Raw genomic sequence first — 10,970 nt, 5'->3', positions numbered from 1 at the left:
GGGAATAGTAATTTTTACCCCTACGCTATCCAACGCTTTCTCTACTGTTGCACCTACTGGAGTTGGAATAGTAATTTTAACCCCTACGCTATCCAACGCTTGCACTCTTTGGAGTGGGAATAGTAATTTTTACATCTTACTTATTGTACGTTAATAATATTGGCTATTATTTAATTATATTTTGTTACTATATATATATATATATGTTTTATTAAATATGAAGAATTTTTTTTTTTACTTTAATTAATTATTTCATTATTATAAGTTAATTTATGTAATTTTAAGTATATTTTATTAATTAATTTTTTATATTAATTTAATTTAACATTGTTTTTAGTAAAGTCGATATTTTTTACAACTATATTTTTGTAAACGATATTTTTAACTCGATATTTTTGTACTTACCTGTTTGTAGATAGAAACTCTATATTTTGTCTCTCGATATTTTGTCAACGATATTTTTGTTGGTCGATATTCTGTCCCTCGATAATATTTCAGTGATCCCCTCTTGTGGTGGTAGGCACGTGCAGGACGCTGTGCATCCGGGGCCACTAACTCTGTGCAGCACAAGTCATGGGGCCTTTATGGTTGAATCGTTGTGTCCTTTATGATGTATGCTGTTGTCAATTTCTGACTGCACCAGGTAGCCCTTGCTGGCTGGTGTGCACACAACCCACACACATCTAACACAGATGTCACTCGGTATGTGTACCTGCTAATAAATGTGGCTGTGCACACGTGCCCGTAGCCTTTCACACCATCTGAGCAAGTGTGCCCGTCATTGTGTTGGCTTGATGGGCACGGGCCCTGCAACTTCACTGTCTGCTGTCTTCAGCTGACTTTTCCATGTCACCTCAGCGTTGGCAGTGACCCTGAATATGTAGCTGCGCATGCACCCCCTGCATGCACAAGCGGCGTGTGCTGGTCTGGCGTACGTCATGTTAGCACAGGAGTTGTGCTGATTCGGCAGGGGGAGCAGGGCATGGCTTGGACCTGGCCTTGGGCTGGAAGTGCGGTGAGTGTGTCTCTGTGATGGGGTGTAGTTGCCACCAGGGCCACAGTAGTCGATGTTGCAATGTAGCATGCACCAGGAGGGTGGGCTCGCACGTATGGGAACATGTAGGAGCACAAAACTGCTCGGATATTGGCACATGCATGCCAAGTGTTATGTGCATCAGCCCTGCGGATGCATGAGTTGGTTGCCTGGCCTCATTTGCAGAGCGATCCCAGTCAACCATGGGCTGTACACCTGTGTCCACCCTGTCCGGTCCATTGGCCTACACTCATGTGGATGGACACCTTCAACGGCCAGGGTCACGGTGTTCCCAGGGTCGCAGACATCCCACCACACTGTTTTTAGTGTGTTTTTTTTAAATTAGATTGCTGCTACTTCGTTTTAACAATTTAAAAACCTATTGATTGAAGAATATGTGTTTTTAAATTACATTGCTGTGCCTCTTACCTGTTTTCTGGTCGCTACTCCCCGGTCCACCACAGCTTGTGCTGATTGTGTGGAGGGAGGCTTAAGCGACACCACTTCCTGGTTGTCCCATTCTGGGCAGCCATCTTGGGGAGGTTGACGGGCTAGTCTCCCCCCTCGCCCTCACTATTTTAGGGCGGGAGTATTGCGCGCACGATCACTTACCAACAAAGATCATAGCGCTAGTGCTTGAATGCGACCACGAGTTCTGCAAGCTGCTACTTTCGTTTTTAATAATTTTAAAGACCTATTGACTAAGAATATGTGTTTTTAAAATTAGATTGCTGCTACTTCGTTTTAACAATTTAAAAACCTATTGATTGAAGAATATGTGTTTTTAAATTACATTGCTGTGCCTCTTACCTGTTTTCTGGTCGCTACTCCCCGGTCCACCACAGCTTGTGCTGATTGTGTGGAGGGAGGCTTAAGCGACACCACTTCCTGGTTGTCCCATTCTGGGCAGCCATCTTGGGGAGGTTGACGGGCTAGTCTCCACCCTCGCCTAATCTATATGACCTCTTCCTATCCCGCGCAGCGGTGGCGCGCAGCGGTAGCGCCGTATACGCGCCGAAGAGGCGCCAAAGAGAAGCCAGTCTGCGCCAGTCCGCGTCCAGACGCTTCTCGCTGGTCCTGGTCTGGGGTGGTGACCGGCATCATGGTCGGTAATCAAGTTGTCTACAACTCTTTGTGGTTACACTCCTTACGCCCCCCTGTCAGTCCTTCCTGCTGCCATTCCGTCTCTCCAGCTAACACCGACCATCACTGCAAGCACTGTACATGGAGCACCTCCCGCCCATGTAGCGGCTCCCTCCCTTTGGGAGAGTTTTGGAGATTGTATCTCCTTAATTGCCGGTCGCTACCTAAACACTCCACAGAGTAGCATCTGTTGATTGATGAGCTTAATCCTGACGCCCTATTTTTAACGGAAACTTGGCTTCAGATTGACAACGACCCGTCCTTAATATGGGCCACTCCTCCAGGCTACACCCTTAAGCACCTCGACCGCCAATCGGGGAGAGGCGGGGGCTTAGCTATTATATATAGGGACACCTTTAAGTGTCGGGTCACTTCTAATTCCTTGCTGACCTGTGAGAGCTTACACTTTGCACTTGATCTCTCCCCTACCACCACTTTTTCTGGTATTCTACTCTATCGACCACCAGGCTCCCTCAACAATTTTATCACTCAAATTACTGATCTCACCGCTAACGCAGCCGTGACCTCATCTAACCTCACTCTGCTTGGGGATTTTAATATCCATTCAGATGACCCCCAGGATACGGCAGCTAATAACTTGCGGGCCAACATGCAAGCGTTAGACCTCTGCCAGAGAGGCTATCAGGCGACCCATAAGAAGGGACATCTCCTCGATCACATATACAGTAATGTCAACCTTAATGTAGAGTCCCCGGTTCCTCTGCCTTGGACCGATCATTTTTTGATACCGTTCACCTGGCTTTCTAACTCTTGTCCCCCTCCTGAAGCCTCTACAAAGTACATGGGCAGGAAATGGTCCTCACTTCCCCTCACCGATTGGACAACGGCCCTTACTCAAGACCCCCCGAGAAAGGCCTTGAACCCTGCCTCTGCTTCTAGCAACTTTGATCACTGGATCTCCAGCACTTTAGACCAAGTTCTTCCCAAACGCCCCTGTAATCTCATCAGAAGACCTAAAGTTGCACCCTGGTACACTCCTGCTCTGAGGTTATTAAAGCTTGACTGCAGCAAACTAGAGAGAGCGTGGAGGAAGGACCATTCTCAGTCTAGGAAAGACGAATACAGGTCCGCAAAGAGGCTCTATAAATCAGAGATTAAAATGGCGCAAACCTCCTTCTATGAAGGTAAAATTAGTGCTGCAGCAAACGCGCCTAGAGAAATCTTTAGGATAGCTAAGTCCCTCATTTCAGCTCCGGCTGAGCGTCCTTCTGTTGAAGGGGCACAAGACCGCTGTAATGAGCTAGCTGCCTTTTTTCCAAGAAAATCTCGACCATATATTCTTCTTTTAGTAATCCTACGGTCAACACCCCCTCCGTCCCTCCTAGGCCAGCTGACTCCTCGGCTCCCTGCAAACTGGACACAATTCCGCTTCTTGATGCCGCCAGCCTGGATAGATTAATCTCCAAAGTTTCTTCTGGCTCTCCCAATGACCCGGCAGCCCCCCGGATCCTTGTCAAGGCACTGGACGTTATTCGTCCTGTGATCCTGGAAGCTTTAAACACCTCCATTGTGTCCAGGTCGGTCCCACTCGCTTGGAAGTGTGCCATGGTGAGGGCGCTTCTCAAGAAACCCTCCCTGGACCAGAACAACCTGTCCAACTACCACCCCATTTCGTTGCTTCCCTGGTTGAGTAAACTGCTGGAGAGGCACACCAACAATATCTTAACAGACTATCTGGAGTCCAACTGTCTGTTGTGTGCCTCCCAGACAGGTTTTCGCCCTCAACATGGCACAGAAACTGCCATGTTGGCGATCACAGAGGAAGCAAGAACAACTTTGGATCGGGGAGGAAAGGTGGCCATTATCCTGTTAGACCTTAGTGCCGCGTTCGACACGGTGAACCATGCCACGCTAGTATACCGACTGGCGGGCATGGGCGTGTCGGGCGCGGCTCTGGACTGGCTCACCTCCTTTTTGAGTGAGCGCTTTTTCCGGGTCTTTGAGGGTGAGACAGTCTCTCCTAAACATCCTCTCAGGTGTGGGGTCCCTCAGGGCTCCTCCCTGAGCCCGACCCTCTTTAACGCCTACATGGAACCTCTGGACAGGATAGTCCATCCCTTTGGTGTGCGTATAGTCACCTACGCGGATGATACGCAGCTGGTGGTCTCGTTAGACCACGCAGATGGATCATCCAACACCTTAGGCCCCTGTCTAGAGGCTGTTGCCAGTTGGATGCAAGCCTCCTGTCTCAAGCTTAACGGGGAGAAGACAGACATCAATCTCCTTGGAAATCCCTCCCCGTCTGCTCTTGCACCCGTCTGGCCACCATGTCTTGGCGCTCCTCCTGCGCCCAAGTCCCAGATAAAGAGCCTCGGGATCTGGCTTGACACTGCCCTTGATTTCTCTGTCCAGGCTACTAAGACTGCTGCCACTTGCTTCGGACTAATGAGGATGCTCCGGCGGGTGCTCCCTTTGCTCCCTTTCCAGGCGAGGAGGATCATGGTCCAGGCCCTCATTCTCTCCCGCCTGGATTACGGGAACGCTCTCTACCTGGGAGCACCGGCTTCGGTTCTTCAGAGGCTTCAGGTCACACAAAACAGTGCGGCCCGCCTATTGTTCAATCTGTCCCGGCGGCAGTCGGCGAGGAAGGCTCTGAAAGACCTCCATTGGCTCCCAATGGCTGCCAGAGTGCAGTTCAAAGCTCTGTGCATCATGCACAAATCCTTCCACCGTGTAGGCCCAGCGATTCTGCACCCTCTGGTTACGCCTTATGTCCCAACACGCCCCCTTCGGTCTGGTACCCTGCAGCTGGCCACCTCCTCTAAAATTAACAAAGCCCGTTGGGGTGGCCGCTCTTTTTCCCATTCGGCAACCAGACTCTGGAACGCCCTCCCCTTTGCCATCCGGGGTAACAGCAACCTCCTCTCGTTCAGAAAGGCCCTAAAAATGCATTTGTTTGCTAAATCTCGCTGATCTGCCCCGAGCCTGCGCTAAAACCATTTTATCTTCAAGCGCTGCGAGGCCCCAGGGCAGTTATGCGCTATACAAATGCAATTTTTCATTTCATTTCATTTCATTTCACACTCACGCCTGTCCTCTGTACATCTCCTGTATGCATGCAGATGGTGAAGTTACTGTAGGGAGGAAATGTCCTTTGTCTGAACTATCAGGTGGTAGCACATCTGCAGCTCCAAGCAGGAACTTGCATGTGGCCAGCACGCCCTGACAGATAAAATACAATTTGCTTGTGACTCCCACACTACGCACTGCCCGAAGTGAGACCAACGTGTACACATCCCACAATCAGAAGTACTTGGTCGTAATTGGCGTGTGTGAAATGGCCTTCATACGTACTCCCACTCCACCCCAGGCCTGCACCCGTTGCACACAGACACTGCTCATTGCACAGACCTGTGCCTTTTCATCCACAGGACTGGCGCAGGGCAAGCCAGTACCGCTTCTAGCAGAGCCACAGACACAATGGCAGATCATCCCGGACACATGCTGGATTCCAGTCACGTGGACCTATACCGTGCACTTCCGCTGCATGTACTGGGGGCACTGCAGTTGGCCGTCTTGGGTATCAGTTACCTGCTGAGCTTCCGCCTTGCGGACGACACCTGCGTTCAGCCTGTGTTGCATTGTCGCTCGTGCATAATCGAGTGGTCCATGGATGTCTGTCTCTCCAAACTAACGGTAGCTGACCCGGATTACGACATGTGTGTGCGCCCCCTGTTGGCCCATGACCTGGAGTGTCACCGTGATGCCCATTTATGGCATGCATGGATGTTTGGATGGGGAGGGTGAAAAACACCCTCCACTCCCTGGCTGCACTGCATTTATATGGTAATTCCAACCATTCTCGATCAATTTTGTCCATGTTCAAACAATAATCATTTTTGTCCACGATTTAAACAACACAGTTCCATTTCTTTTGACTCATCCACACATATCCAAATTGTAGTTGAGAAGTTTCTGATATTCACGTATGCCAATCCAGGCTTCCATTACGAAAATATGATCCCAGTACAACAAAGTGTTCCAAGCAGTAGTTCTTTATTCATAACCCAATGCATTTCGGGAAGATCATTTCCCTTCGTCAGGGGACACTGAAAGTCAATATTTACAGAAATTACTAAAATGTATTTTAAAGATTTGCATGTCACTTAATATCAGCAAACGTCGACAATTAATTCATTTTCACACTCGCTATTTAAACATGCTGCATGCATCGAAATACTTCTTTACCACTCCTGTGTTCTAGGACCTCGAATCCCTCCCTTCTGTTCCCGCTCCTACTGACCTACATGTAACCGGTACATCTGTCATCAGAGTAACAAACACATTTCACTCGTGACACCATTATTCTGCTCCCCTCGTTTGTTTACGTTCCTCATTCACGATACCCTATCTCCGTGACCCGACCTCCTTGCAGTCAAAGGCATCACATTATTTCTTAATTTACTTGGTAAAAATAGCCACTTCGTATCTTCCGTTTAAGCGTGTACGCGGCGCTTTATACTTCCTCAACGTTTGAAAAACTGCGCGCCCCTTGCTATTATTCAATTATTTTCGTACCTGCTATTTTTCACTCGACCCGCATCTCAGATTCTTTCCTTTAATACAATTCATTCCCCGTCCCTCATTGATGTTTAAATACACATAAACTCCACCTTCCTCCCCACGTGGTCCCAAACATATCCTTCACACCTGAAATGTATTCTTTGTACTTCAAATCCCATAATGCACCCAACATGTATAAACAATCAACCTTAACTGAATTATCGACATTAATACATTTTAAATTGCAAACTTATAAATCTAACATCTGTAAAGACTTCTTTCTTATTTTCACTGATATTTAACACTGCTGGAACATGCTGTTCACTCGCATGTGGTTCTCACGTCAAAAGTTAATTTCGCTTCGGAGCTTTTTATTTCTTGGGTGCAACACCAACAAAAGGCATATTGTATCAGACAGATTCAGAGGGGGTGGTATGCACACCTGTTTCTTCTTTTTGAAAACAAACTTTCGTTTCGTCCGTCTTTATTTCCATATTACGCTTTGCGTGCAAGCCTGGGAAGTGCCATGCCCTTGATGCACCTTTCGTGTACAAACATATGGATGGGGAGGGTGAAAAACACCCTCCACTCCCTGGCTGCACTGCATTTATATGGTAATTTGGATATGTGTGGATGAGTCAAAAGAAATGGAACTGTGTTGTTTAAATCGTGGACAAAAATGATTATTGTTTAAACATGGACAAAATTGATCGAGAATGGTTGGAATTACCATATAAATGCAGTGCAGCCAGGGAGTGGAGGGTGTTTTTCACCCTCCCCATCCATATGTTTGTACACGAAAGGTGCATCAAGGGCATGGCACTACCCAGGCTTGCACGCAAAGCGTAATATGGAAATAAAGACGGACGAAACGAAAGTTTGTTTTCAAAAAGAAGAAACAGGTGTGCATACCACCCCCTCTGAATATGCATGGATGTTTGGCATGCAAGCTGGAAATTGGACCTATGAGATTGCTCGAGTCCTCGTGTGCAGTGAGCACATTGGGCCACTACCCTATTGGGCTTTGGTGCATATTGGGGCCAGTGGTTGGAGTCAGCAATCTGTCCGGGTCCGCTGATGGATTACATCGACGAGATGTCAGATGTGGTGGACGACGATTGCCCATTGGAGATGTTGGCCTACGCAGCTGCACTCCCGTTCATGGTCACATGTCCCAAGACGACAGTGGACATGGTTGAATTGGCCTGGACTCATGATCCATCCGTGGACAACTAACGCGGGTCGGCACAGAGCACAGACTTGTGTTGGTGATGGACTCCCCCGAGGTGGAAATGGGCGCTTTCCTACGTTCCTCATTCAGACATGCTACTGCATTGGATGTATGACGGTACCACGCGTACCGCCACAACATGTGCTTTTACAACGCATCCCTTACAACGCAAATCATTACCACAACTTGCGTTGGGGGCGCGGATAGTAAATAGTATCATTTACTATTCTAACACCAGTCCCCGTGGATATTAGGGAAGGTGTTGGAATAGTAAATTTACTATTCTTTACCCTCTAGCGCCCTCCAGCGCAAGTCGGGTATACGACTTGCGTTGTAAAGGAGGCGTCCTAAAAGTACTGCGGGGTAACATCCACGTTGAAAAGGATGTTCCCCAGTGTATGGGTCTGCATATCATGGCACTTCTCTTGGCCGTACTGACACGCACTTGTTGATAAAGTTTGCGCTCTTTCACTTCTCTCCAACTGTGTTGTGTCTTGATTGGTATGCCAATGTGTGTGTCACAGACTCTCTGTCTCCCTGCCATACATGCATTGCTACCCCATCAGGACTGTGGGTTTGTACTTGTGTATTGTCATGTCCCTGTTTTGGGCTTGGCCAGATATGTATGGCCATTTACCAGCACCAGGCGGGTGCACATGTGTCCTGTAGTTGGTTGGGCAGATGTTCGTGTTTTTACCCCGTTGTGTTTGATGTTGGGGTGCTCTGCTTCCTATGTGTGTGAGATGTCCCTTCAGCTCTGATTTGGCTCACTCTTCTCCCTTTCAGGCAGTGTGGTTTTCACTTCTGTGCTTGTTCAGTGGTGTGATGTTGCCGGGTTGTGTGACTTGTGCTCTTGGTTGGTGTTGTTACTCTTGGGCATGGTTTGTCTGCAGTTGTGCTGTGCTTAATTGTGCCCATCTCCCCGTCCCCCAGTCCCTGCTGGTCCTCTCCCTGTTGCTGTTGTGTCTGTTGTTTTCGGCAGTTTCCGGTCCCCGAGTCCTGCCACCGTCTCCAGACTGATGTGGGAGACATCATTTCCACCATGTCATCCAGCTCCTGGTGTCGGGCTGGCCTCCCACCTCCGATGTGCATTGCTACCTTCTTGTAGTCGGCGTGATTCTGATTGTTTGTGCGTTTCCCATCATTCCGGATGTTCTGGTTTTCTTCCATTGTCCTCCTCCACTCTCAGGCTACATTCACCTTGTCCAAGATAACCTGCCATGTACATTGTTATGTTGCCAATGGGGCTTGTGGGGTTGTATACTGGCTTGGGTTGCCTCCATTGTGCGTGGCTGTTGTTGTCTGTTTGGATTGTTTCTTTTTTTCAGGCTTTTGTTGTGCTTATTCCCGCCTGCAGTGTGTGTCGCAGGCCTGGTGGTGCTTATCTCTGCTTTCATCATAGCAAATGGACTCTTCGTACATTTTTTGTGTTGTGGTTTGTGTTTTTATCTCCGTCGAGGTGGTTGTATTGCGGACATTGGCCACGGTTTTAGCGGACTATCGCATGCTACTGCCTTGTTGTGAATTCAACTTTAACACAGGGTTATTTTCCTGTGATAGGCTGCGATGTGTTTAGGTGTGTTAGCATTTTTTAGTGATGTTTAGCACACGTTCTTGTGAATATACCCCATAGAACCTCAACTTTTAACCAGAGAAAAACAGGACCTGAAGGTTAGAAAGATCCTAAATTGATGTACAGGAATTAGAGAAGCCATATTGGATTGGGAGGCAGGCATATAAACAGCAAACTTGTATTCAAGAAACGATCTCCCTTCGATGATTTAGGGGCATATTCACAAGAAAATGTCAAAGCACGACGCTGCGCTAAAAATTCGTCAACACCATGCGCAGACATTTTCAAAATGTAGGGATGCACAGTATTCACAAGAATACGGGTCACCAATGTGTTTTCCCTAGCGCTGGACCAAAAAAAGCTGCCTACCACCAGCACAGGCACACTTCTGCCATGTTGAAAGGGTACTTGCACTGCAGGGATGACTGTTTACGTGCAGGAAGGGACAGCTTACTGCACATAAACAATCATTAAAGGTGATTTCCTGCTTCTGTGTGTGCTGCATTAGAAAGAGCAAAATATGAGGAGAAAATAATAGTTTTTTCTTTGTATTGCCAACCTAAGACCAGGTTTTACCTAGTCTCAGTTTTTGGTGCATCATGTACATGAAGCAGATGACATCACAAGTATAGAGTCAGCTGAGCAGGACAGCTGAGAAAGATCATCCACTTAAAGTGACAGTGTACAACTTAACAGGTTATAGAAGGTAAACCTCCCAATAGAGATCAGCCCAGTACTCATAATGTGTTTCCGAAATGTGAAACATGTTTTTAAAGTTGCATTTTCCCTTTAATGAACATGGGCTGCTTTAAAAAAATGTTTCACAATTGCCCCAGCCTATCTGTCTGCGATGCTCAGCCTGCTCTTTGCACCCTGCCAACCACCCCAACCACCACCAATGGTGCTCTTCTTGCTCCCGGTGAACTTTCCACCACAAACAGGACTCTTGGCACAAAACTTGAGAAGGTGAAATTTCAGCAGGACTAACCTGTGTCACGAACCGCTAATGAGCCCTCTGTGTAGTGGGTCCAAAGTTCAGGGCCCAGGTTACGTTACCCCCATGGCACCTCATGGCGTGCTATGATTTCATGCCCGAGTTTGCCTACTCTCCCTAGATCCATTATGTTCAATTTGCAAGCATTTTCTGAACATGTGAACCAATGGCTTGTCTTGCTATAACTATTTCTGGGCTCCTAGAGTGTTTTTCCTTTTACAGGTTTAGACAAAATAAAAAAATAAAAAACCTGTTTAGTGGTTCCAACTGTTAATTTTGCCCTGCCCCTTATGAAAGGTTAGCCACTGTACTAACACATGTTTCCTTCAAGAATCTTGGAGAACCTTCCAGATTGCAATGTGCGCATTGTGCCACATGTGATCTTCATTTATCGAGTGGACAAACAGCCTGTATATAAACCACACCCTAACCTGAGCTCCATGCTCTGAGAACTTTCCTCCATGCTCTTGAT

Source organism: Lissotriton helveticus, chromosome 4_1 (assembly GCF_964261635.1).
Source record: "Lissotriton helveticus chromosome 4_1, aLisHel1.1, whole genome shotgun sequence".
Lineage (NCBI taxonomy): Eukaryota > Metazoa > Chordata > Amphibia > Caudata > Salamandridae > Lissotriton > Lissotriton helveticus.
The sequence above is the reverse complement of the archived record's forward strand: the minus strand, read 5'-3'. Positions refer to the sequence as shown.